Source organism: Bombina bombina, chromosome 1, assembly GCF_027579735.1.
Source record: "Bombina bombina isolate aBomBom1 chromosome 1, aBomBom1.pri, whole genome shotgun sequence".
In the NCBI taxonomy this organism is placed as follows: Eukaryota; Metazoa; Chordata; class Amphibia; order Anura; family Bombinatoridae; genus Bombina; species Bombina bombina.
The window spans coordinates 847,264,733-847,289,103 of record NC_069499.1 but is presented as its reverse complement, the minus strand read 5'-3'; positions in this window follow the sequence as shown (position 1 = coordinate 847,289,103).

The following is a 24,371-nucleotide window of genomic DNA, read 5'->3' as shown; positions in this document are numbered from 1 at the left end:
GAGTGGAGGAGGGAAGAGAGCTGTTAGGGAGGGATCAGGGGGTGGGATGTGTCAGGTGGGAGGCTGATCTCTACAATAAAGCTAAAATTAACCCTTCAAGCTCCCTAATTAACCCCGTCACTGCTGGGCATAATACAAGTTTGGTGTGCAGCGGCATTTAGCGGCCTTCTAATTACCAAAAAGCAATGCCAAAGCCATATATGTCTGCTATTTCTGAACAAAGGGGATCCCAGAGAAGCATTTACAACCATTTGTGCCATAATTGCACAAGCTGTTTGTAAATAATTTCAGAAACCCAAAGTTAGTAAAAAAAAGTGAACAATTTTTTTTATTTGATCGCATTTGGCGGTGAAATGGTGGAATGAAATATATCAAAATTGGCCTACATCAATATTTTGGGTTGTCTACTACACTACCCTAAAGCTAAAATTAACCCTACAAGCTCCTTAATTAACTCCTTTACTGCTGGGTCTAATACAAATGTGGTGCGCAGCGGCATTTAGCGGCCTTCTAATTACCAAAAAGCAACGCCAAAGCCATATATGTCTGCTATTTTTGAACAAAGGGGATCCCAGAGAAGCATTTACAACCATTTGTGCCATAATTGCACAAGTTGTTTGTAAATAATTTCAGTGAGAAACCTAATATTTGTGAAAAAGTTTCTGAAAAACTGAACGATTTTTTTTATTTGATCACATTTGGCGGTGAAACGGTGGCATGAAATATACCAAAATGGGCCTAGATCAATACTTTGGGTTGTCTACTAATATATATATATATATATATATATACACATGTCAAGGTATATTCAGGGATTCCTGACAAATATCAGTGTTCCAAAGTAACTATCGCTAATTTTGAAGAAAAAAAAATGGTTTGGAAATAGCAAAGTGCTACTTGTATTTATTGCCCTATAACTTAAAAAAAAGCAAAGAAGATGTAAACATTGGGTATTTCTAAACTCAGGACAAAATTTAGAAACTATTAAGCATGGGTGTTTTTTGGAGGTTGTAGATGTGCAACAGATTTTGGGGGTCAAAGTTAGAAAAAGTGTGTTTTTTTCCATTTTTTCATCATATTTTATAATTTTTTTATGGTAAATTATAAGATATGATTAGAAAGTCTATGTAAAAACGGTATATAATATGTGTGGGTACAGTAAATAAGTAAGAGGAAAATTGCAGCTAAACACAAACACCACAGAAATGTAAAAATAGCCCTGGTCCTTAAGGGAAATTGAAAAATGGCCTTGTCCTTAAGGGGTTAAATTAAGTAATTGTGCGACAAAAGAAATCTGAGCACTTCACAAACATATTCTATCTTATCCGGTTCCAATTTCGAATCTCTTTTCATGAAATATTCGACTGCCTATATGCCAAGATTTTGGGGAATGGCAGTATAGAGGTGATATCTACGACCAACCAGGTGTAGCCTAATTGCCATTTGACTTGATCCAATGTGAGTAATAAATGTGAAGAACCCTGAAGGTAGGACAGGTGTGACTTAGCATATGGCTGGAGAATACAGTTAAACCATTCTTCCAATGGCTCAAATAATGAGCCAATACCTGCCACAATTGGCCTACCTGAAGGACACTCCATATTTTTGTGTATTTTCGGCACATGATGAAAAATGGGACAAATAGGATCCTGAGGGACTAAAATGTCCATATCATCATCTTTAAAGATACCTAGAGCTATCCCATCCGCAACCAATTTCTTAAGATTATTTTTGAACAGCCTGGTAGGATTTGTATGTAATTTACAATACACCTTCTCATCAGACAATTGTCTGTATGCTTCCTCAAAATAAGTCTTTATTCGTCACTACAATACTGCCTCCCTTATCTGAATTACAAATAACAATATCACTATTGTTCTGTAGTGATTTAAGGGCTTGTTGCTCTTTAAAAGTCAGATTAGTTGAGGCAGCACTGGTCCTGACACTTTCTTCCAACCTAAAAATATCTTGTTGAACAGCCTTTTAAATGGACCCCTAAAATTAGTGGGATAAAATTCTGAACCATGTTTTTTAGGTTTTTGAAAAGTGTCAGGGTTAAGACATTTAACATAATTGTCATTAGGGTAAAGATTGTTTAACGTAGTAACCGCACAAGCATCCCCAAAATCTATATGAGGTATATTTGTTTGTTTTTGTGATATTGCTGTTTCACTAGGGACAGACACTTTATCATTGGTAGTAAGGGAAAAATATCTTTTTAAGGACAATTTGCGAACAAATTTATTGATGTGTAGTAGTGTGGTGAAACTTGAAAACTTATTTGATGGTGCAAAGCCCAGTCCTTTTGCTAAAACTCTAGTCTCATCCTGAATGAGTTCATATTGTGAAATATTAACTATACTCAGTCCCATGGCAGTGTCAATAACGTTAGAGGGATGTTGTTCACTCTCTAAGGCCCCTTCTTTTTGTTCATTACTTCTGCTTTTGTTTTTCCATCTTCTGCACAACCTTTTTCTTATGCTTATTCTTCAAGATAGACTTAGGTTGGTCGTTATCTTTGTTGTTTTCATTCTGTAGCTGCTGTTTTTTATTGTTCTTATTTTTGTTAGGGTTAAATCTCTGTCTGCCTTTTAAGATGTCTCCAATAAATTTTTATTTTAATACCTGGGTTTTGGTGTATTGCATGCCACTCCGCTTGGCTTTGATCAAACCCTCTCACCAACCTGGTAGGAAGGCGTGGGCAGACACCTACGATCAGCCTGGAATTTTTGGCAATGCATAGACTGATGAAGGCAATACAGAATCTGCACCCACGTGGAACAGAGTCTCTCCTCCAAAGCCGGAATACCCTGAGACATGAATGAATCGGAAAAGGATGGTTGAAACCCATAATTCGCCATGAACAAGGATAACTTGGAGGAAGCATTAATAGCACTATTACGAGCGAACTCTGCCCAAGATAACAGTTCAGACCCATTATTGTGGTGACATGAGACATAGCAATGGAGGAACTGTTCCAGAGCTTGATTGGACTGTTCCGCAGCCCCATTGGATTGAGGGTGATATGCCAAAGAGAAGGAAAGTTGGATCCCCATTTGAACACAAAAGGAGTGCCAAAATCTGGAGACAAACTGGCTATCCCGGTCCGAGACGATCTCCTTGGGTAACCCATGTAAACGGACAATAATTGAAGCAAGCTCCTGAGCGGTAGGCAACTTCTTTAAGGGAATGCAATGTGACATTTTAGAAAACCGGTCAACCACCATTAGGATAACAGTATTGCCATTGGAAACAGGGAGTTCGACAATGAAGTCCATGGAAAGATGTGTCCAAAGACGCTCACCATTAGCAATTGGTTGGAAAAGACCCACAGGAAAACATTGAGGAGTCTTATTCTGTGCACAGACTGAGCAGGAGGCAACTTACAAAGCAAAATCAGAACAAAGACCTGGCCACCAGAATTGTCGAGTGACAGACCAAATAATTTGGTTCTTACCTGGGTGATCTGTGGCTTTAGGATAGTGGTAAGTGTGCAATAGTTTAGTTTGAAGATTCTCAGGTACAAAGCACTTACCACTAGGTTTCTTAGGAGGTGCATTGGTTTGTGCAGCCAGGATCTCCTCCCCCAAGGGAGAAGTCAAATTAGTATGTATGGTGGCCAAAATATGGTCAGAAGGTAGAACTGGAGTAGGTACAGACTCCTCCTTGGACAGAGGTGAAAATTGTTGAGAGAGGGTATCAGCCCTAACATTATTACTACCAGGCAGGTAGGAGACCACATAATTAAACCAAGAAAAAAATAGCGTTATACCTTCTGACCAAAAAATAGCGCCCATCTGGCCTGTCGGGGTGACAAGCGTTTTGCTTCAGATAAATAAGTTAAATTCTTGTGGTCAGTAAGAATGAGCACTGGTACGCTAGTACCCTCGAGAAGATGCCTCCATTCCTTGAGTGCCAAAATTATGGCCAGTAATTCCCTGTTGCTAATTTCATAATTGCACACAGATGGAGATAATTTCTTAGAGAAGAAACCGCATGAATGCAAGGAACCGTCAGGCATAGGACATTGAGACAAGAGGGCACCCACTCCAGTCTTAGACGCATCAACCTCTAGAACGAAAGGCAGGACAGGGTTAGGATGAGCCAGAACTGGAGTGGCAAAGGACTCTCAAAGGCCTTAATGGCAGTAGGTGACCAATGGAGTAGATCATTCTCTTTACGGGTCATGTCTGTGATAGGTTTGACCAAGAAAGAAAAGTTTTTAATAAACTTTCTATAGTAATTGGCAAACCCCAAAAAACGTTGAATAGACCGAAGACCAACTGGGCGTCAGGATCCATGGAGAACCCTGCAACGGAGATTACATAACCTAGGTGTCGCGATCGCTCAGCTGCTGATCGCTTCCTTCTTCCTCTGTGTCAGCGCGGTAGCGCTTTCTTGGTTGCTTAGCAACCCTGTTCCTATCGGCCCCTTCTGCTGACGTCAGGAGGCCTTCTTATTCCGGCGTCTCCTCTCCTCGGGGCCTGTTTGTTTTCACTCGTTGGCTAAGTGAGTACCATTTATATCTGTGATATTCTGAACCTGTGCCTACTTAATTCTGAACCCTGAACCCCTACCTGCCTGATATTACGTTGCTGGACATTGCTTACCTGACTATTCTATCGGATAACCTCTACCTGCCTGATTACACGTTGCTGGACACTGCTTACCTGACTATTCTATTGGTTAACCCCTACCTGCCTGATTACACCTTGCTGGACATTGCTTGCTTGATTACTCTACTGGTTAACCCCTACCTGCCTGATTACACGTTGCTGGACATTGCTTGCTTGATTACTCTATTGGTTAACCTCTACCTGCCTGATTACATGTTGCTGGACATTGCTTGCCTGACTATTCTATTGGTTAACCCCTACCTGCCTGATTACACGTTGCTGGACTTTTCTTGCTTGATTACTCTATTGATTAACCCTATCTACACAAAGTTTCTTCTCCTGACCCTGCTGGGCCATCTTCCAGTCTATTACTGTGAGTATATTATACTATAGCTGTCGCAGGGTCAGGTCCTGGTATATACTCACTGTGCTAGGGTGTTATTAACCTAATTCTAGCATTTGGGTCTAACTCTGGACTTAACCTATCCTGACATTACAAACAGGCCATATAATGGACCCTGGTGAGTTATCCAGAGCTGTGGCTCTACAGGGACAGCTTCTTGGAACCCACTCTGCACACCTGCAATCCCTGGATTCTAAATTGGATCAAATTACTGCTCTTTTGCATAATCTTTCTCCACCTTCTCAAGTCTCTGCAACACCTGTTGTTCCTGCGGCCAGTTCTAACCCTGCATTTAATCCGCCACAACCTGCAGTACAATTTATCCCCAGAATTCCACTACCGGATAAATATGACGGTAATCCTGAAGACTGTCGAGGATTTCTTAATCAGTGCCGCCTTCACTTCAGAAATAATCCACAAATGTTTGTTTCCTCTTCCTCCAAGATCACCTTTTTAATTTCTCTTATGAAGGGTAAAGCCTTGGCTTGGGTTTCTCCACTGTTGGAAAAGGATGATCCTTTGCTCCAGGATATTGACACTTTTGTATCCATATTTTCTTCTGTGCTTGATAAACCTGGTAGATCAGCGGCTGCTGAAGCAGGACTTTTAGATTTAAGACAGGGATCTCTTTCTGTAGCACAATACGCTATAGAATTCCGGACTTTAGCTGCTGAAACTATGTGGAATCATGGGGCCCTGCTTGCAGCATTTCGTAAAGGTCTTTGTGATCGTTTGAAAGACGAATTAGTTTATAGGGATCTTCCTGATTCTCTAGAAGAACTTATCAACTTATGTATCAAGCTTGATGCTCGTTACTCTGAGCGTCTCCATGAACGTGACCGTAACAGAAGATTTATTTTATCAGATCTTCCTTCCGTCCTATGCCTCATTCACCAAACATTCCTACTCCAAATACTTCTATCTCTGAGTCAAGTGAACCCATGGAGGTTGGTGCAATCAAATTATCCGAAGCTGAACGTCTCAGAAGGCGTAATCTGGGACTATGTCTTTACTGCGGTATTAAGGGGCATATGTTAAAAGATTGTCCAACTCGTCCAGTAAAAGCCAGGGCTTAACTCCAGAAAGAGGGACTGAGTTAAGCCAAAGATCTTTTTCTACCCTCAATCCCAAGCTGTTTGTTCCAGTTACTGTCCGCTTTGGCAACACCAAATTTCAGGCTCAAGCACTCATCGATTCTGGAGCTGCAGGAATGTTTATGGATTCAGAGTTTGTCAATGCTTTTCGTATTCATTTGCCAAGTAATTAAGGTTACTACTGTCAGTGGTCAACCCTTAGGTTCTGGTTTCATTCGATATTCTACCATACCACTTCTCATGTCTGTAGGAGTACTTCATTCCGAAACCATTTGTTTTGACATCATCTCTTCCCCACAGTTTCCTCTCATTTTGGGACTTCCTTGGCTTCAACTACATGATCCAGTTTTTTCCTGGTCTAAAGGAGAGCTTGTTGCTTGGGGATCTTCTTGTTTCAAACAGTGTCTACGGAATACTCCCAAAACGTCTAGTACAGTTGTGGCAGTTTTGGACATTCCTGATTCCTTGCCTGAACATTATCATTCTTTTTGTGATGTCTTTTCTAAAAAAGATGCTGAAGTATTACCTCCACACCGGACCTTTGATTGTCCCATTGACCTATTACCAGGAGCACCTCTACCTAAGGGTAAAACGTACCCACTTTCTCGTCAAGAAAATGTTTCACTTGAGGAATTATTCAAGGATAATTTGGCCCAAGGTTTTATCCGCCCTTCTTCTTCCCCAGTAGGGGCAGGTTTTTTCTTTGTGGAAAAAAAAGATGGAGGTCTTCGTCCTTGCATTGATTATCGAGCTCTTAATCAAATTACAATCAAGAATTGTTATCCACTCCCTCTCATTCCCAAATTATTTGATAGTCTCCATGGTGCTTCCATCTTTACCAAATTGGATCTTCGTGGGGCATATAATTTGGTCAGAATTCGTAAAGGGGACGAGTGGAAAACTGCCTTCAACACTAGGTTTGGACACTATGAATATTTAGTTATGCCTTTTGGGTATGCCCCTGCAGTTTTTCAACATTTTGTTAATGAAATATTCAGAGACTATCTTAATCAATTCGTTATTATCTATCTTGATGATATTCTGATTTATTCCCGGACTTTACAGGATCACGTTCATCATGTTACACTAGTACTCCAGAGATTACGTGAAAATTCTCTCTTTGCCAAGCTTGAAAAGTGTTCTTTTCATCAAGAATCTATTCCTTTCCTGGGTTACATTATTTCTCCGTCTGGATTCAAGATGGATTCTGACAAACTGTCGGCTATTCTAGATTGGCCTAGACCTACTTCCTTAAAATCTCTTCAAAGGTTCCTGGGGTTTGCCAATTACTATCGTAAGTTCATAAAAGACTTTGCTAACATCTCGGCACCCCTTACAGCTCTTACTAAAAAGGGTCAGGATTGCAAGCATTGGTCTGATCAAGCCTTACAGGCATTTGAATCTCTGAAGTCTGCATTTACTTCGGCTCCCATTCTTTGCCATCCTGTTCCGACTCTCCAATTCATTCTTGAAGTGGATGCTTCTCTGATTGCTGCTGGGGCAGTACTATCTCAGCGAAATCCTGTTTCTAGCAAGATTCTTCCTGTGGGATTTTTCTCCAAGAAGTTCAATACTTCCGAACTGAATTATGATGTTGGTAACAAAGAACTGTTAGCTATTAAAATGGCTTTGGAAGAATGGAGACATCTGCTTGAAGGCACTGTTCAACCATTTCTTATTCTCACAGATCATAAAAATCTTCTGTATCTTCATACTGCCAAACGCCTCAACTCACGTCAAGCCCGATGGGCTCTGTTCTTCTCCAGATTTAATTTTGTCCTCTCTTATATTCCTGGTTCTAAGAATACGAAAGCAGACGCTTTATCTAGGCAATTTCTGGCTTCTGATTCTACATTTTTGGATTCTGAACCCATTCTCCGCCCTGCTAAAGTTCTGGCTCAGTTATCTACGTTTCCTTTACAAGCATTACAGTCTGCTCAAGCTTCTGTTCCTTCATCCTGTAACATACCTCCTGGGATCTTGTTTGTACCTACAGAATTCCGCCTAAAACTTCTTCGTTGGGCTCATGATAATGTTCTGTCTGGACATCTAGGAGTGCGTAATACTTTGTGGAGACTCAAACAACATGTCTGGTGGCCTTCCATGGGCAAAGATGTCAAGGATTATGTTGCAGCTTGTCATTCCTGTGCCTCAAATAAACAGTCTTCATCTTTACCTCTTGGTCTCTTACAACCTCTGCCTGTTCCGTATTATCCCTGGTCTCATGTTTCCATGGACTTTATTACAGATCTTCCTAATTCTGCCGGAAACAAGACCATATGGGTTGTGGTAGACAGGTTTTCCAAAGCAGCTCATTTTGTTCCATTAACTGGATTACCATCGGCCCAGAAACTCGCTGAATTGTTTATTCTCCATATCACCAGATTACATGGTTTTCCTTTGGACATAGTTTCTGAGGAGTTCAATTTGTCTCAAGATTTTGGAAATCTCTGTGCAAACAGTTTGGAGTTACCATATCTCTTTCTACTGCTCATCATCCTCAGTCCAACGGTCAAACTGAGCGGGTAAATCAATCTCTTGAGTCCTATCTCAGGCACTATGTTAATCATCAGCACTCCAATTGGTCTCAACTTCTTCCTTTAGCAGAACTTGCTTACAATTCCCGCTTCAATTCTTCTTTACAGACTTCTCCTTTCAAGGCAGCCTATGGATTTGAACCTAGAACTTTTCCTATGTCTTCGGGAGGTTCTGGAGTTCCTGGAGCAGATCGTACAGTGAGAAGTCTTTGTAAACACTGGAAGAAGATTCGGGAAATTCTTCTTCTCTCTACTCAAAAGTATAAACGATTTGCTGATCGCAGATGCCGGAAGGCACCCTCTTTTCGGACTGGAGACAAGGTCTGGATTTCCACCAGATTCATTCGACTCAAACAACCTTGTGCTAAACTGGGTCCCAAATACATCGGACCATTCAGGATTGTTTCCAAGGTATGTTCTACTGCCTACAGGGTGGCTTTACCAGACAGCTTGAAGATTCACCCTGTCTTTCACGTATCTCTTCTTAAACCTGCAGTCTCTAACCGGTTTTCCACCAAATGTAGAGTTCCCTCTCCGTTCCTTGTGGATGGTACTTCAGAATTTGAGATCAGTCAAATTCTTGATTCCAGATTACGGGGTAACCGTCTATATTATTTGGTCCATTGGAAGGGATTTCCCATCACTGAACGTTCTTGGGAACCTGCTTCTCATGTCCGTGCCTCTGCTTTGATCAAACAGTTCCACGCTCTGAATCCTTCAAAGCCTGTTCGTGTTTCCCGGAGGGGTCCTTGAGGTTGGGGCACTGTCGCGATCGCTCATCTGCTGATCGCTTCCTTCTTCCTCTGTGTCAGTGCGGTAGTGCTTTCTTGGTTGCTTAGCAACCCTGTTCCTGTCGGCCCCTTCTGCTGACGTCAGGAGGCCTTCTTATTCCGGCGTCTCCTCTCCTCGGGGCCTGTTTGTTTTCACTCGTTGGCTAAGTGAGTACCATTTATATCTGTGATATTCTGAACCTGTGCCTACTTAATTCTGAACCCTGAACCCCTACCTGCTTGATATTACGTTGCTGGACATTGCTTACCTGACTATTCTATCGGTTAACCTCTACCTGCCTGATTACACGTTGCTGGACACTGCTTACCTGACTATTCTATTGGTTAACCCCTACCTGCTTGATTACTCTACTGGTTAACCCCTACCTGCCTGATTACACGTTGCTGGACATTGCTTACCTGACTATTCTATTGGTTAACCCCTACCTGCCTGATTACATGTTGCTGGACATTGCTTGCTTGATTACTCTACTGGTTAACCCATACCTGCCTGATTACACGTTGCTGGACATTGCTTGCTTGATTACTCTATTGGTTAACCTCTACCTGCCTGATTACTAGTTGCTGGACATTGCTTGCCTGACTATTCTATTGGTTAACCCCTACCTGCCTGATTACACGTTGCTGGACTTTGCTTGCTTGATTACTCTATTGATTAACCCTATCTACACAAAGTTTCTTCTCCTGACCCTGCTGTGCCATCTTCCAGTCTATTACTGTGAGTATATTATACTATAGGTGTCGCAGGGTCAGGTCCTGGTATATACTCACTGTGCTAGGGTGTTATTAACCTCATTCTAGCATTTGGGTCTAACTCTGGACTTAACCTATCCTGACACTAGGAAGGTTACTTGAGTCTGATAGAACTCACATTTCTCGAGTTTACAAAACAGGCCGTTCTCACGTAGTCTTTGAAGTAGCCATGTGACATCAGAATGATAAGCCTTAAGTGTGGGTGAGTGTATGAGGATGTCGTCTAAGTACACCACAACACACTGTTGCAACATATCTCGTAGGTCATCATAAATAAATTCCTGGAAAACAGCAGGAGCATTACATAGGCCAAAGAGCATTACAAGATATTCATAATGCCCGCTCCTGGTGTTAAATGCCGTTTTCCATTTGTGGCCCTCCTTGATCCTAATGAGATTGTACGCTCCTCTCAAATCAAATTTAGAAAAGACCATAGCTCACCTGAGGCGGTCAAAGAGTTCCGTAATGAGCGGAATAGGGTAAGCATTCTTAATGGTAAGACGATTAAGAGCCTTATAATCGATGCATGGTCTTAACTCGCCACCCTTTTTCTTCACAAAGAAGCCAGCCCCTGCAGGAGAGCAGGATTTGCGGACGATTCCCCATGACAGAGCATCAGCAAAATACTACTTCATAGCACAATTCTCCGCAACAGAGGGTAAACCAGGCCCAGAGGAGGAATGGCTCCGGGTTGCAGGTCTATGGCACAATCGTAAGACCGGTTAAGAGGCAATGTTGCAGCACGCACCTTGTCAAAAACGTCTAGGAACTCTCGGTACTCCTCTGTCAATTGAGATACCCGAAGAAGTGGACAAGACTTTGACTGTTTTCCGACGATAAGTGGAAATACATTTCAGAGACCATGACAAAATTTCCGACCTGTGCCAGTCAAGACTGGGATTGTGCTTTTGGAGCCAGGGATAACCCAGAACAACTGGAAAATGAAGAGAGTTTATCACCTGGAACTGGAGGGTTTCAAAATGGAGAACGCCAACAGCAATGGATAACGGAGCGGTTTTGTAACGAGTGCGAGCTGAAGGGGCCTGCCATCAATGGCCTCAATAGCAAGCGGAATGGACTGAGGCTATACAGGGATGGAGTGCTTTGATACAAAAGCACTGTCAATTAAATAGCCGGTGTCAACAAGAGCCTGGATGACTATGGAGGAGTTTACCCAGGAAAGGACAACCGTGACCAAAGGTTTTTCCTTTAGGGGTTCTCAGGGACAAAGATGAACCACCCAAGGTCTTTGCAGGGCTAGTGCAAATTAATCCAAGTGGTGATCCTGTTCATCCATCCTGGAATGAAGGTGGGTAAAGGGGGATTATTAGCACCGTCAGGATTGATGGCCATTGCCTAATGTCAGGGTACCAGGAATCAGACAGACATGAAGTGCAAAAATAATCACACCTTTATTAATAACAAAAAATAATAAAAAGTTCACAAGTCAAATGACAAGCCAGGAGTCAAAGCCAGAGCTGGTAGTCAGACGAGCCGAATCAGGAGCCAAAGCGAGTAGTCAGACGAGCCGGGATCAGGAACTAGGAAAACAGCAGAGTCCGGAACAAGCCAGGGATCAGGAACCAGAAGGGACGTCAAACAAGCCAGGTAATACACAGTAACTGGAACACAGAAACTAACAAACAAGTCTGAGACAACGCAAGGGCAAAAGCATACTGGACAGAGGCCTTTTAAATAATAAGTGTGACATCATAATCCTGGGACTGCAACCTGTCTCACACTGATGATGTTCACCAGTTTGGCCATGAGAGGGCGCCCAGATGAGAGAGGAGCGTTACACACTCTGCATCAGATTCAGTGAGAGAGGTAAGTAAAATGGCAGCCAGCAGCTAATAGCAAACAAAGCAGGATGAAACCCTGACAGTAGCTTTACATTTTCCCTTAGATTTTTTGTCTTGAGGAAGAAAAACCCCTTTACCCCCGTAACAGTGAAAATAATAGAATCCAATTGAGAACCAAAAAGGTTTTTACCTTGAAAAACGAAATGTATGCTTACCTGATAAATGTATTTATTTCTTGACATGGTGAGTTCATGGATCATCATCAATTACTCTTGGGAATACCACTCCTGTCCAGCAGGAGGAGGCAAAGAGCACCACAGCAAAGCTGTTAAATATCACTTACCTTCCCACAAACCCCAGTCATTCGACGGAAGGAAAGGAGAAAAAGGAAATAACACAAGTTGCAGAGGTGCCTGAGGTTTAGGTAACAATAAACTGTCTGAAAAACAGGGTGGGCCGAGGACTCACCGTGTCAAGAAATAAATAAATTTATCAGGTAAGCATAAATTTAGTTTTCTTTCCAAGTGAGTTCACTGATCATCATCAATTACTGTTGGGAATCAATACCCAAGCTAGAGGACACAGATAAGGGAGGGACAAGACATGCAGCCTAAACAGAAGGCATCACTGCTTGAAGAATTTTACTCCCAAAAGAAGCCCCAGCAGAAGCAAAAGCATCAAATTTAGAAAAAGTATGCAGATAGGACCAAGTTGCAGCCTTGCAAACCTGTTCCACAGAAGCTTTATTTTTGAAAGCCCAGCAAGAAGAAACAGCCCTCATGAAATGAGCTGTAATTCTATCAGGGGGCTGCTGTCCAGCAGTCTCATATGCCAAAAGAAAACACTTCTCAGCCAGAGAGAAAGAAAAGTCTCAGAAGCCTTCTGACCCTTACGTTTACCAGAGAGATCCTCGTAGCCTGCAGATAAAATTTAAAGTGATGGTAAATTCATTTCCATAACTTCACATAGTATTAAAACTCTTCTCCTAACTAGCATATTGATATGCTTATTTTGTTCCAATGTCAAATCTACTTTTAATATTGAGCGTTTTTGTCAGGCTCTGTTACCTGATTCAATGCAGCCTCTCTGAATAATTTTCCCTCAGACTTCTCTGACTGGCAGCTCTTTCAGCCAATCAGAGCTTCACCATGCGCACCATGCAAGTTAATAACAGCACGCTCCCGTGCTTGGAACTCAGGCTGGAAGTTGAACTGCGCAAACACAACTTCGATGCTATTTGCGCAACATAAACAGTGAAGCTGCTTACAGTTAACATACTGTAAGTAGCCTCACTGTTTATGTTGCGCAAATAGCGTAGCAGTTGCATTTGCGCAGTTCAACTTCCAGCCTGAGTTCCAAGTACGGAAGCGTGCTGTTATTAACTTACATGGGGCGCATGGCGAGGCTCTGATTGGCTGAAAGAGCTGCCAGTCAAAGAAGCCTAAGGGAAAATTATTCAGAGAGGCTGCATTGAATCAGGTAACGGAGCCTGACAAAAAATCTTTCTCCACCATTAACTCATAGGAAAACTGCCAGATCCTGAAGGACAAATCAGAATCAGTGACTAGGAGGAACAAAGTATCAAACCTGCAACTGAGGACTAAAAAGCTTAAACTGCACCATTAAGCCCCAGGTAGGGTTCTCAGCTGACCAGGTGTCAGCTACGATGCCCGACAGCTAGTACAGCAAGTCTTCAAGACAAGGAATTGTTCAAGTTGAACAGTTAACCCTCCAGCTTCTATCCATGGATCCGGAAGGAGCAACTACCCTCCCTAGGGATCGAAGTTCTCTGAGTCAGGTAGAACAACAGAGAAAAATGATTACAAAATCTCTAATGGTTGACAACAGGACATTGAAGTCAACCAAGTAACAAACACCTCCTTTAGAGTACACGAGGTGCAAACATACACCTGAAGTAGACCACGTCAGCAGCAGATGAAGGAATTATACTGGCTGAATCTGAGCCCTTCACCTAGCTACCGGAGAATCCTTTACCAGACCAGACTCCTTCCGCAAAGAATCCTAGAATTAAAAAAAAATAATTCCAGATTCTTTAGAATTCACGACGACAGGCGTATCGAAGTCACTCAAAATAGCCAAAACCTCCTTTAACAGTACATGAAGGTGTAAAAGCTTAAATCTGAAGGTTACTACTTCAGCAATAGATGAAGGAATTATACTGACCAAATCTGAGATTTGACCCTCAGATCCTACTGGCGAATCCTCCTCATAAGTCCAATGAGGAAGGTGAACAGTAGCAGATGATACAGAATCCTTACTAACTGAATCTCTAATGTTCTTCCAGCGATTTTCCCTAAGAGTAGGAAAAAATAGATAATGCCAAAAGGTACCCTTTAACAGATACCTGAAAGCAAGTTCTGCATGCAAATAACCACTCCAGGGGATATTGAGGAACCACATGGCACTGCAGGTGACACCATAGAGGCTTGGGACGAAAAAGGAGAAACTGTCATTGCTCAGACAGAATCATCCTGGGAGACAGGCTCAGAAGTAACGCGCTCTCTCTATCTAAAGAGATCCAGCGAGACACAAAAACATATTGCAATAGTGCCTTTTGCAAATAAAAAAAAGGAAATTTATGCTTACCTGATAAATTTGTTTCTTTTACGATATGACGATATGAACAGTCAATGTTTGACAGTATAAAGACCCTGGAGCTGGGAGGAGCTCACAGTGATTGGTTGTTCCACGGACAATCTGTTTCCCCTGACGCTCCCACCATCTGTAGCTGTGGATTGGTCTCTGGAGTTCCAGTTTCTTATCCCCATTGGTCTGTCTGGCGGGCGACTAAGGTTCCGTCCTGTTCAGTGAGGCATACGTTTATGCCATAATCCTTGTGAGTACCCTGACATCAGTGTGTGCTATTCCCTGTATCTCTGATGTTTTACAACGATACTGTCCCATAAAGCGCCTCTCTTTTCTCTGCTTCTACAGATTTATACAACCACATCCCTTTAAGAGTGCTGCCGTCTACATTGTTTGCTGGATGATCCAGGAACTCTGCCTACTTTGAAATTGTGTTTAAGCCGCATCTCGGCTATCAGCTGTGCGCACCTCCAAAGGATTTTTCCTTCATTTTCTTCAATATCTATGGAATGCATAGGTTCAAACGGAACCCCTTGAAGAACATTAAGAACTAAATTCAAACTCCAAGGAGGAGCAATTGGTCTAAACACAGGCCGGACAAAAAGATTGAACATCTGGAACATCTGCCAGACGATTGTGTAGCAAAATAGACAAAGCAGAAATCTGTCCCTTTAAGGAACTTGCTGACAACCCTTTCTCCAATCCCTCTTAGAGAAAAGATAAAATCCTGGGAATCCTAGCCCTACTCCATGAGTAGCCCTTGGATTCGCACCAATAAAGATATTTACGCCATATCTTATGGTAAATTCTTCTAGTAACAGGCTTGTGTGCCTGAATCAAGGTATCAGTGACCGCATCAGAGAACCCCCGCTTAGATAAAATCAAGCGTTTAATCTCCAAGCAGTCAGCTGCAGAGGAATTGGATTCGGATGATGGAAGGGTCCCTGAATGAGAAGGTCCTGCCTGAATGGAAGCTTCCATGGCGGCAAAGAGGACATGTCCACCAGATCGGCATACCAAGCCCTGCAAGGCCACCCAGGAGCGATTAGAATAACTGAAGCCCTCTCCTGTTTGATCCGTGCAATCACCCAGGGAATGAGAGCAAACGGTGGAAACACATAAGCTAGGTTGAACGACCAAGGCACTGCCAAGGCATCTATCAGTTCGGCCCGAGGATCCCTGGACCTGGATCAGTATCTCGGGAGCTTGGCATTCTGACGAGACGCCATCAGATCCAATTCTGGTCTGCCCCACCTGAGAATCAGGGTGGTAAAGACCTCCGGATGGAGTTCCCATTCCCCCGGATGAAACGTCTGTCTGCTCAAAAAATCCGCCTCCCAGTTGTCCACTCCTGGGATGTAGATTCCTGACAGATAACAAGAGTGAGCCTCGGCCCACCGAATTATCTTGGATACTTCTGTCATCGCTAAGGAACTCCTTGTTCCTCCCTGATGATTGATGTAAGCCACAGACGTGATGTTGTCCGACTGAAATCGGATGAATTTGGCCGAAGCCAACTGAGGCCAAGCCTGAAGCGCATTGAATATTGCTCTCAATTCCAGAATATTGATTGGAAGTAGAGACTCCGACCAAGTCCACACACCCTGAGCCTTCAGGGAATTCCAGACTGCACCCCATCCTAGTAGACTGGCGTCCGTTGTCACTATCACCCATGAAGGTCTGCGGAAGCACGTCCCTTGGGACAGATGATCCAGCGATAACCACCAAAGAAGAGAGTCTCTTGTCTCCTGATCCAGATCTATCAGAGGAGACTAATTTGCATAATCTCCATTCCACTGTCTGAGCATGCTCAGTTGTAGAGGCCTGAGATGAAAACGAGCAAACGGAATGATGTCCATTGCCGCCACCATCAATCCAATTACCTCCATGCACTGAGCCACTGATGGCCGAGGATTGAACTGAAGGGCTCAACATGTATTCAGAATCTTTAACTTGCTGACCTCCGTCAAGAAGATTTTCATGGACATAGAGTCTATTAGAGTTCCCAGGAAAGGAACCCTCGTCTGTGGAATTAGTAAACTCTTTTCTAGATTCACCTTCCACCCGTGAGTCCTTAGAAAGGACAGATCCATTTCTGCATGAGACTTTGTCAGTTGATAAGATGACGCCTCAGACGTCCTGGATCAATAGTCTCCATCTTGAAGGATGTGACTCTGAGAAACTAGTTTAGACCTTTGAGATCTAAAACGGGTTGGAACGTTCCCTCCTTCTTGGGAACCACAAAAAGATTTGAGTAAAACCCCTGACCATGTTTTGGGATGGGACAAATTACTCCCATGGTGGAGAGGTCTTCTATATACAACGTAAGAACGCCTCTTTTTTTATCTGGTCTACAGACAATCATGAAAGAAAAAACCTTCCCCTTGGGGAGGAATTTCTGAACTCCAACTGATTCCCTTGAGACACGATTTCTAGCGTCCAGGGATCCTGAAGTCTCTTATCCAGGCCTGGACAAAGAGAGAAAGTCTGCCCCCTACTAGATCCGGTCCCGGATCGGGGGCCGCCCCTTCATGCTGTCTTGGTAGCAGCGGCAGGTTTCTTGGGTTGCTTACCCTTGTTCCAACCCTTGTTCGGTTTCCAGGTGGGTTTGGCTTGAGAATAATTCCCTTCCTGTTTAACGGAAGAGGAAGAGGGGATTCCCTTGAAGTTTAGAAAGGAACGAAAATTATTCTCTTGTCCCCTTTGACTAGCTGTTTTGTCCTGAGGGAGGCGGTGACCCTTACCTCCCGTAATGTCAGAAATGATCTCCTTCAAGTCCAGCCCAAACAGGGTCTTACCCTTGAAAGGAATCGACAAGAGCTTTGATTTAGAGGACACATCCGCAGACCAAGATTTTAACCATAAGGCTCTGCACACTAAAATGGAAAATCCTGAATTCTTAGCCGCCAATTTGGCGATCTGAAAGGCGGCATCCGTAATAAAAGAATTAGCCAGCTTAAGGGCCTTAATTCTATCCATTATTTCTTCTAATGGAGTCTCAGTCTTAAGGGACTCTTCTAGAGCGTCAAACCAAAAGGCAGCCGCAGTTGTGACTGTTACAATGCAGGCCGTCGGTTGTAATAGAAACCCTTGATGAATATATAGTTTTTTTAGAAGACCCTCCAACTTTTTATCCATAGGGTCTTTGAAAGAACAACTATCCTCAATAGAGATAGTCGTACGCTTAGCCAAGAGTCCCGAACGGTGTCAGCTATAGGGTACATTTTCTTAAAAATAGGGGAAGGGGAGAACGGGATACCCGGTCTCTCCCATTCCCTTGTAATAATTTCCAAAATTCTCTTAGGAACAGGAAACATGTCGGAATAAGAAGGGACCTCTAAGTATTTGTCCATCTTACTCAATTTCTCTGGCGGGACCACAATAGAGTCACAGTCGTCCAGAGTCACTAAAACCTCTTGCAGCAATAGGCGGAGGTGTTCAAGTTTAAATCTGAAGGACATGACGTCCGAATCTGACAGGGGTAATGCACTTCCTGAGTCAGACAGTTCCCCCTCAGACAGGGCCTCCCTACCCCCCAATTCAGAGCCCTGGGAAGGTATATCGGAGATAGCCATCAAACCATCAGAAGCTGCAGGGACCACGTAGGCCTCTGTCCTGCTGCGTTTGCCTTGTAACACTGGCAACTTAGATAAAACTTCTGTAAGAGTGGATGACATAACTGCAGCCATATCCTGCAGAGTTAAAGACGCAGACGCCGTAGAAGAACATGGCGTCACCTGCGCGGGCGTTAAAGGCCGAGACGCTTGGGGAGAAAGATTTGGCTTACCCTGAATCTCATCAGTCTGAGGTTTATTAGACATATCATTATTAAAGAAAATTTGTTCTTTACAATTTACTGCCCTAGAAATACATGAGGGACAAAGTGTAACAGGGGGTTCCACAATGGCATCTAAATAAATAAGGCATGTACTTTGTTCAAGGTCGTCCATGTTAACACACAAACAAGGCAAACTTGGTCGAATCACAGAAATAGGAATAGAGTACTGTGTCTTTAACAAAAATCTGCAGTACCCGACAGGCTAATAAAAACTTTATTTACGTTTCTTCCTTATGTCTATAAAGTTTCGAACTATCGCACTGGCCAGGACAAAAGGAATAGTCACCTCGCCGCAGCTCTGCTGCGGCTCCTACCTGTCCCCACGTGCTTCTACACTGACCCTCTCGTGTGGCGCACCTAAGATTGCTTGCAAGGTTTAACAACAAGCGAACTTAGGGGCCGTGAAAGAACCGCTACCATCCGGAGCCCAACAGAGGAGTTACTGCGCAGAAAGCGCGCCAACGATAAGCCCCGCCCTCGTGGGCGTAAACGTAACCCTGCAGTTCCGTTGCGCAATTTACCACAGTGAACCGCCATTAAACGGAATATGTGCAAAAAGTATGTCCCCAGCGTCAGCCATCTCTTATATGTCCACAACATTAAACAGAGATTTTGCCAAAATAAAGTAACAACATTGTATGACATTGAATAATACCATCCCCAGCGCTTCTAGCATATCTTATCCACTAGAATGTCTGTAGGATCTAAAAAATATGTCGGTTCTCGTTCTGATAATCTTAATGAGAATCTGCATATTTGATAAAAGGCAGCCTTTTAGCCCTATAAACCCCAGATAGAGAGAGAAAAAAAAACAACATAATTTATGCTTACCTGATAAATTCCTTTCTCCTGTAGTGTAGTCAGTCCACGGGTCATCCATTACTTATGGGATTATATCTCCTCCCTAACAGGAAGTGCAAGAGGATCACCCAAGCAGAGCTGCTATATAGCTCCTCCCCTCTACGTCATACCCAGTCATTCGACCGAAACCAAACGAGAAAGGAGAAACTATAGGGTGCAGTGGTGACTGGAGTTTAATTTAAAATTGAGACCTGCCGTAAAAACAGGGCGGGCCCTGGACTGACTACACTACAGGAGAAAGGAATTTATCAGGTAAGCATAAATTATGTTTTCTCCTGTTAAGTGTAGTCAGTCCACGGGTCATCCATTACTTATGGGATACCAATACCAAAGCTAAAAGTACACGGATGACGGGAGGGACAGGCAGGATCTTTACAAGGAAGGAACCACTGCCTGAAGAACCTTTCTCCCAAAAACAGCCTCCGAAGAAGCAAAAGTGTCAAATTTGTAAAATTTTGAAAAGGTGTGAAGTGAAGACCAAGTTGCAGCCTTGCAAATCTGTTCAACAGAGGCCTCAGTTTTAAAGGCCCAAGTGGAAGCCACAGCTCTGGTAGAATGAGCTGTAATTCTTTCAGGAGGCTGCTGTCCAGCAGTCTCATAGGCTAAACGTATTATGCTACGAAGCCAAAAAGAGAGAGAGGTAGCCGAAGCCTTTTGACCTCTCCTCTGTCCCGAATAAACGACAAACAGGGAAGAAGTTTGTCGAAAATCTTTAGTTGCCTGTAAATAGAATTTCAGGGCCCGGACAACGTCCAGATTGTGCAGAAGTCGTTCCTTCTTTGAGGAAGGATTAGGGCACAATGAAGGAACAACAATCTCTTGATTGATATTCTTGTTAGTGACTACCTTAGGTAAGAACCCAGGTTTAGTACGCAGAACTACCTTGTCTGAATGAAAAATCAGATAAGGGGAATCACAATGTAAGGCTGATAACTCAGAGACTCTTCGAGCCGAGGAAATAGCCATTAGGAACAGAACTTTCCAAGATAACAGCTTGATATCAATGGAATGAAGGGGTTCAAACGGAACACCCTGTAAAACGTTAAGAACTAAGTTTAAGCTCCATGGCGGAGCAACAGCTTTAAACACAGGCTTAATCCTGGCCAAAGCCTGACAAAAAGCCTGAACGTCTGGAACTTCTGACAGACGCTTGTGCAAAAGAATGGACAGAGCTGAGATCTGTCCCTTTAAAGAACTAGCAGATAAACCCTTTTCTAAGCCTTCTTGTAGAAAAGACAATATCCTAGGAATCCTGACCTTACTCCATGAGTAACTCTTGGATTCGCAACAATGTAAGTATTTACGCCATATTTTATGGTAAATTTTCCTGGTAACAGGTTTCCTAGCCTGTACTAAGGTATCAATCACTGACTCCGAGAATCCACGCTTTGATAGAATCAAGCGTTCAATCTCCAAGCAGTCAGCCTCAGAGAAATTAGATTTGGATGTTTGAAAGGACCCTGAACCAGAAGGTCCTGTCTCAGAGGCAGAGACCATGGTGGACAGGACGACATGTCCACTAGATCTGCATACCAGGTCCTGCGTGGCCACGCAGGTGCTATTAGAATCATCGATGCTCTCTCCTGTTTGATCCTGGCAATCAGTCGAGGAAGTATCGGGAAGGGTGGAAACACATAAGCCATGTTGAAGACCCAGGGTGCTGTCAGAGCATCTATCAGAACCGCTTCCGGGTCCCTGGATCTTGATCCGTAACAAGGAAGCTTGGCGTTCTGGCGAGACGCCATGAGATCCAGATCTGGTTTGCCCCAACGCCGAAGCAGTTGTGCAAATACCTCCGGGTGAAGTTCCCACTGCCCCGGATGAAAAGTCTGGCGACTTAGGAAATCCGCCTCCCAGTTCTCCACGCCTGGGATGTGGATCGCTGACAGGTGGCAAGAGTGAGACTCTGCCCAGCGAATTATCTTTGAGACTTCCATCATCGCTAGGGAACTCCTTGTCCCTCCCTGATGGTTGATGTAAGCCACAGTCGTGATGTTGTCCGACTGGAACCTGATGAACCTCAGAGTTGCTAGCTGAGGCCAAGCCAGAAGAGCATTGAGAACTGCTCTCAATTCCAGAATGTTTATTGGAAGGAGACTCTCCTCCTGAGTCCATGATCCCTGAGCCTTCAGGGAATTCCAGACAGCGCCCCAACCTAGTAGGCTGGCATCTGTTGTTACAATTGTCCAGTCTGGCCTGCTGAAGGGCATCCCCCTGGACAGATGTGGCCGAGAAAGCCACCATAGAAGAGAATCTCTGGTCTCTTGATCCAGATTCAGCATAGGGGACAAATCTGAGTAATCCCCATTCCACTGACTTAGCATGCACAATTGTAGTGGTCTGAGATGCAGGCACGCAAAAGGTACTATGTCCATTGCCGCTACCATTAAGCCGATTACCTCCATGCATTGAGCCACTGACGGGTGTTGAATGGAATGAAGGACACGGCAAGCATTTAGAAGTTTTGTTAACCTGTCTTCTGTCAGGTAAATTTTCATTTCTACAGAATCTATAAGAGTCCCCAAGAAGGGAACTCTTGTGAGTGGCAACAGAGAACTCTTTTCTACGTTCACCTTCCACCCATGCGACCTTAGAAATGCCAGAACCAACTCTGTATGAGACTTGGCAGTCTGGAAACTTGACGCTTGTATCAGAATGTCGTCTAGGTACGGAGCTACCGAAATTCCTCGCGGTCTCAGGACCGCCAGAAGAGAGCCCAGAACCTTTGTAAAGATTCTTGGAGCCGTGGCTAACCCGAAGGGAAGAGCTACAAATTGGTAATGCCTGTCTAGGAAGGCAAACCTTAGGTACCGATAATGATCCTTGTGAATCGGTATGTGAAGGTAGGCATCCTTTAAATCCACTGTGGTCATATATTGACCCCTTTGGATCATAGGTAAGATTGTCCGAATAGTTTCCATTTTGAACGATGGAACTCTCAGGAACTTGTTTAGGATCTTTAAGTCCAAAATTGGTCTGAAGGTTCCCTCTTTTTTTGGAACCACAAACAGATTTGAGTAAAACCCTTGTCCGTGTTCCGACCGCGGAACTGGATGGATCACTCCCATTAGTAAAAGGTCTTGTACACAGCGTAGAAACGCTTCTCTCTTTAGCTGGTTTGCTGACAGCCTTGAAAGATGAAATCTCCCTTTTGGAGGAGAAGCTTTGAAGTCCAGAAGATATCCCTGAGATATGATCTCTAACGCCCAGGGATCCTGGACATCTCTTGCCCAAGCCTGGGCGAAGAGAGAAAGTCTGCCCCCCACTAGATCCGTTTCTGGATCGGGGGCCCTCACTTCATGCTGTCTTAGGGGCAGCAGCAGGTTTTCTGGCCTGCTTGCCCATGTTCCAGGACTGGTTAGGTTTCCAGCCCTGTCTGTAGCGAGCAACAGTTCCTTCCTGCTTTGGAGCTGAGGAAGTTGATGCTGCTCCTGCCTTGAAGTTACGAAAGGCACGAAAATTAGACTGTCTAGCCCTTGGTTTGGCTCTGTCTTGAGGTAGGGCATGACCCTTACCTCCAGTAATGTCAGCGATAATTTCTTTCAAACCGGGCCCGAATAATGTCTGCCCTTTGAAAGGTATGTTAAGCAATTTAGATTTAGAAGTCACATCGGCTGACCAAGATTTAAGCCACAGCGCTCTGCGCGCTTGAATGGCGAATCCTGAATTCTTAGCCGTAAGTTTAATTAAGTGTACTACGGCATCGGAAATAAATGAATTGGCTAGCTTAAGTACTCTAAGCTTGTCTGTAATTTCATCCAATGTAACTGAGTTAATGGTCTCTTCCAGAGACTCAAACCAGAATGCCGCCGCAGCCGTGACAGGCGCAATGCATGCTTAAGGTAACCCTCTAACTTTTTATCCATTGGATCTGAAAAAGCACAGCTATCCTCCACCGGGATAGTGGTGCGTTTAGCCAGAGTAGAAACTGCTCCTTCCACCTTAGGGACCGTCTGCCATAAGTCCCGTGTGGTGGCGTCTATTGGAAACATTTTTCTAAATATAGGAGGGGGAGAAAAGGGCACACCAGGTCTATCCCACTCCTTGTTAATAATTTCTGTAAGCCTTTTAGGAATAGGAAACACGTCAGTACACGTCGGTACCGCAAAATATTTATCCAGCCTACACATTTTCTCTGGAATTGCAACCGTGTTACAATCATTCAGAGCCGCTAATACCTCCCCTAGCAATACACGGAGGTTCTCAAGCTTAAATTTAAAATTTGAAATGTCTGAGTCCAGTTTACTTGGATCAGATCCGTCACCCACAGAATGAAGCTCTCCGTCCTCATGTTCTGCATATTGTGACGCAGTATCAGACATGGCTCTAATATTATCAGCGCACTCTGTTCTCACCCCAGAGTGGTCGCGTTTACCCCTAATTTCTGACAATTTAGATAATACTTCAGTCATAACATTAGCCATGTCTTGCAAAGTGATTTGTATGGGCCGCCCTGATGTACTTGGCGCCACAATATCACGCACCTCCCGAGCGGGAGATGCAGGTACTGACACGTGAGGAGAGTTAGTCGGCATAACTTCCCCCTCGTTGTCTGGTGAAATTTTCTTTACATGTACACTTTTATTTAAAGTAGCATCAATGCAATTAGTACACAAATTTCTATTGGGCTCCACATTGGCCTTTAAACATATTGCACAAAGAGTTTCCTCTGTGTCAGACATGTTTAACAGACTAGCAATGAAACTAGCAAGCTTGGAAAATACTTTTGAAATAAATTTACAAGCAATACAAAAAACGTTACTGTGCCTTTAAAAAACACCAATAAACTGTCACAGTTGAATTACAATGAACCAAATTTGTTATAGCAACCAAATTTTCACAATAAATGCAATAAGTTAGCAAAGGATTGCACCCACCAGCAAATGGATGATTAACCCCTTAATACCCAAAAAACGGATAAAAGAATATAAAACGTTTTATCACAGTCAAAAGCACAGTCTCACAGGTCTGCTGTGAGTGATTACCTCCCTCAAAACTAGTTTTGGAGACCCCTGGGCTCTGTAGAGACGTCCTGGATCATGGAGGAAGGAATAGGAAGACTGTGAGTG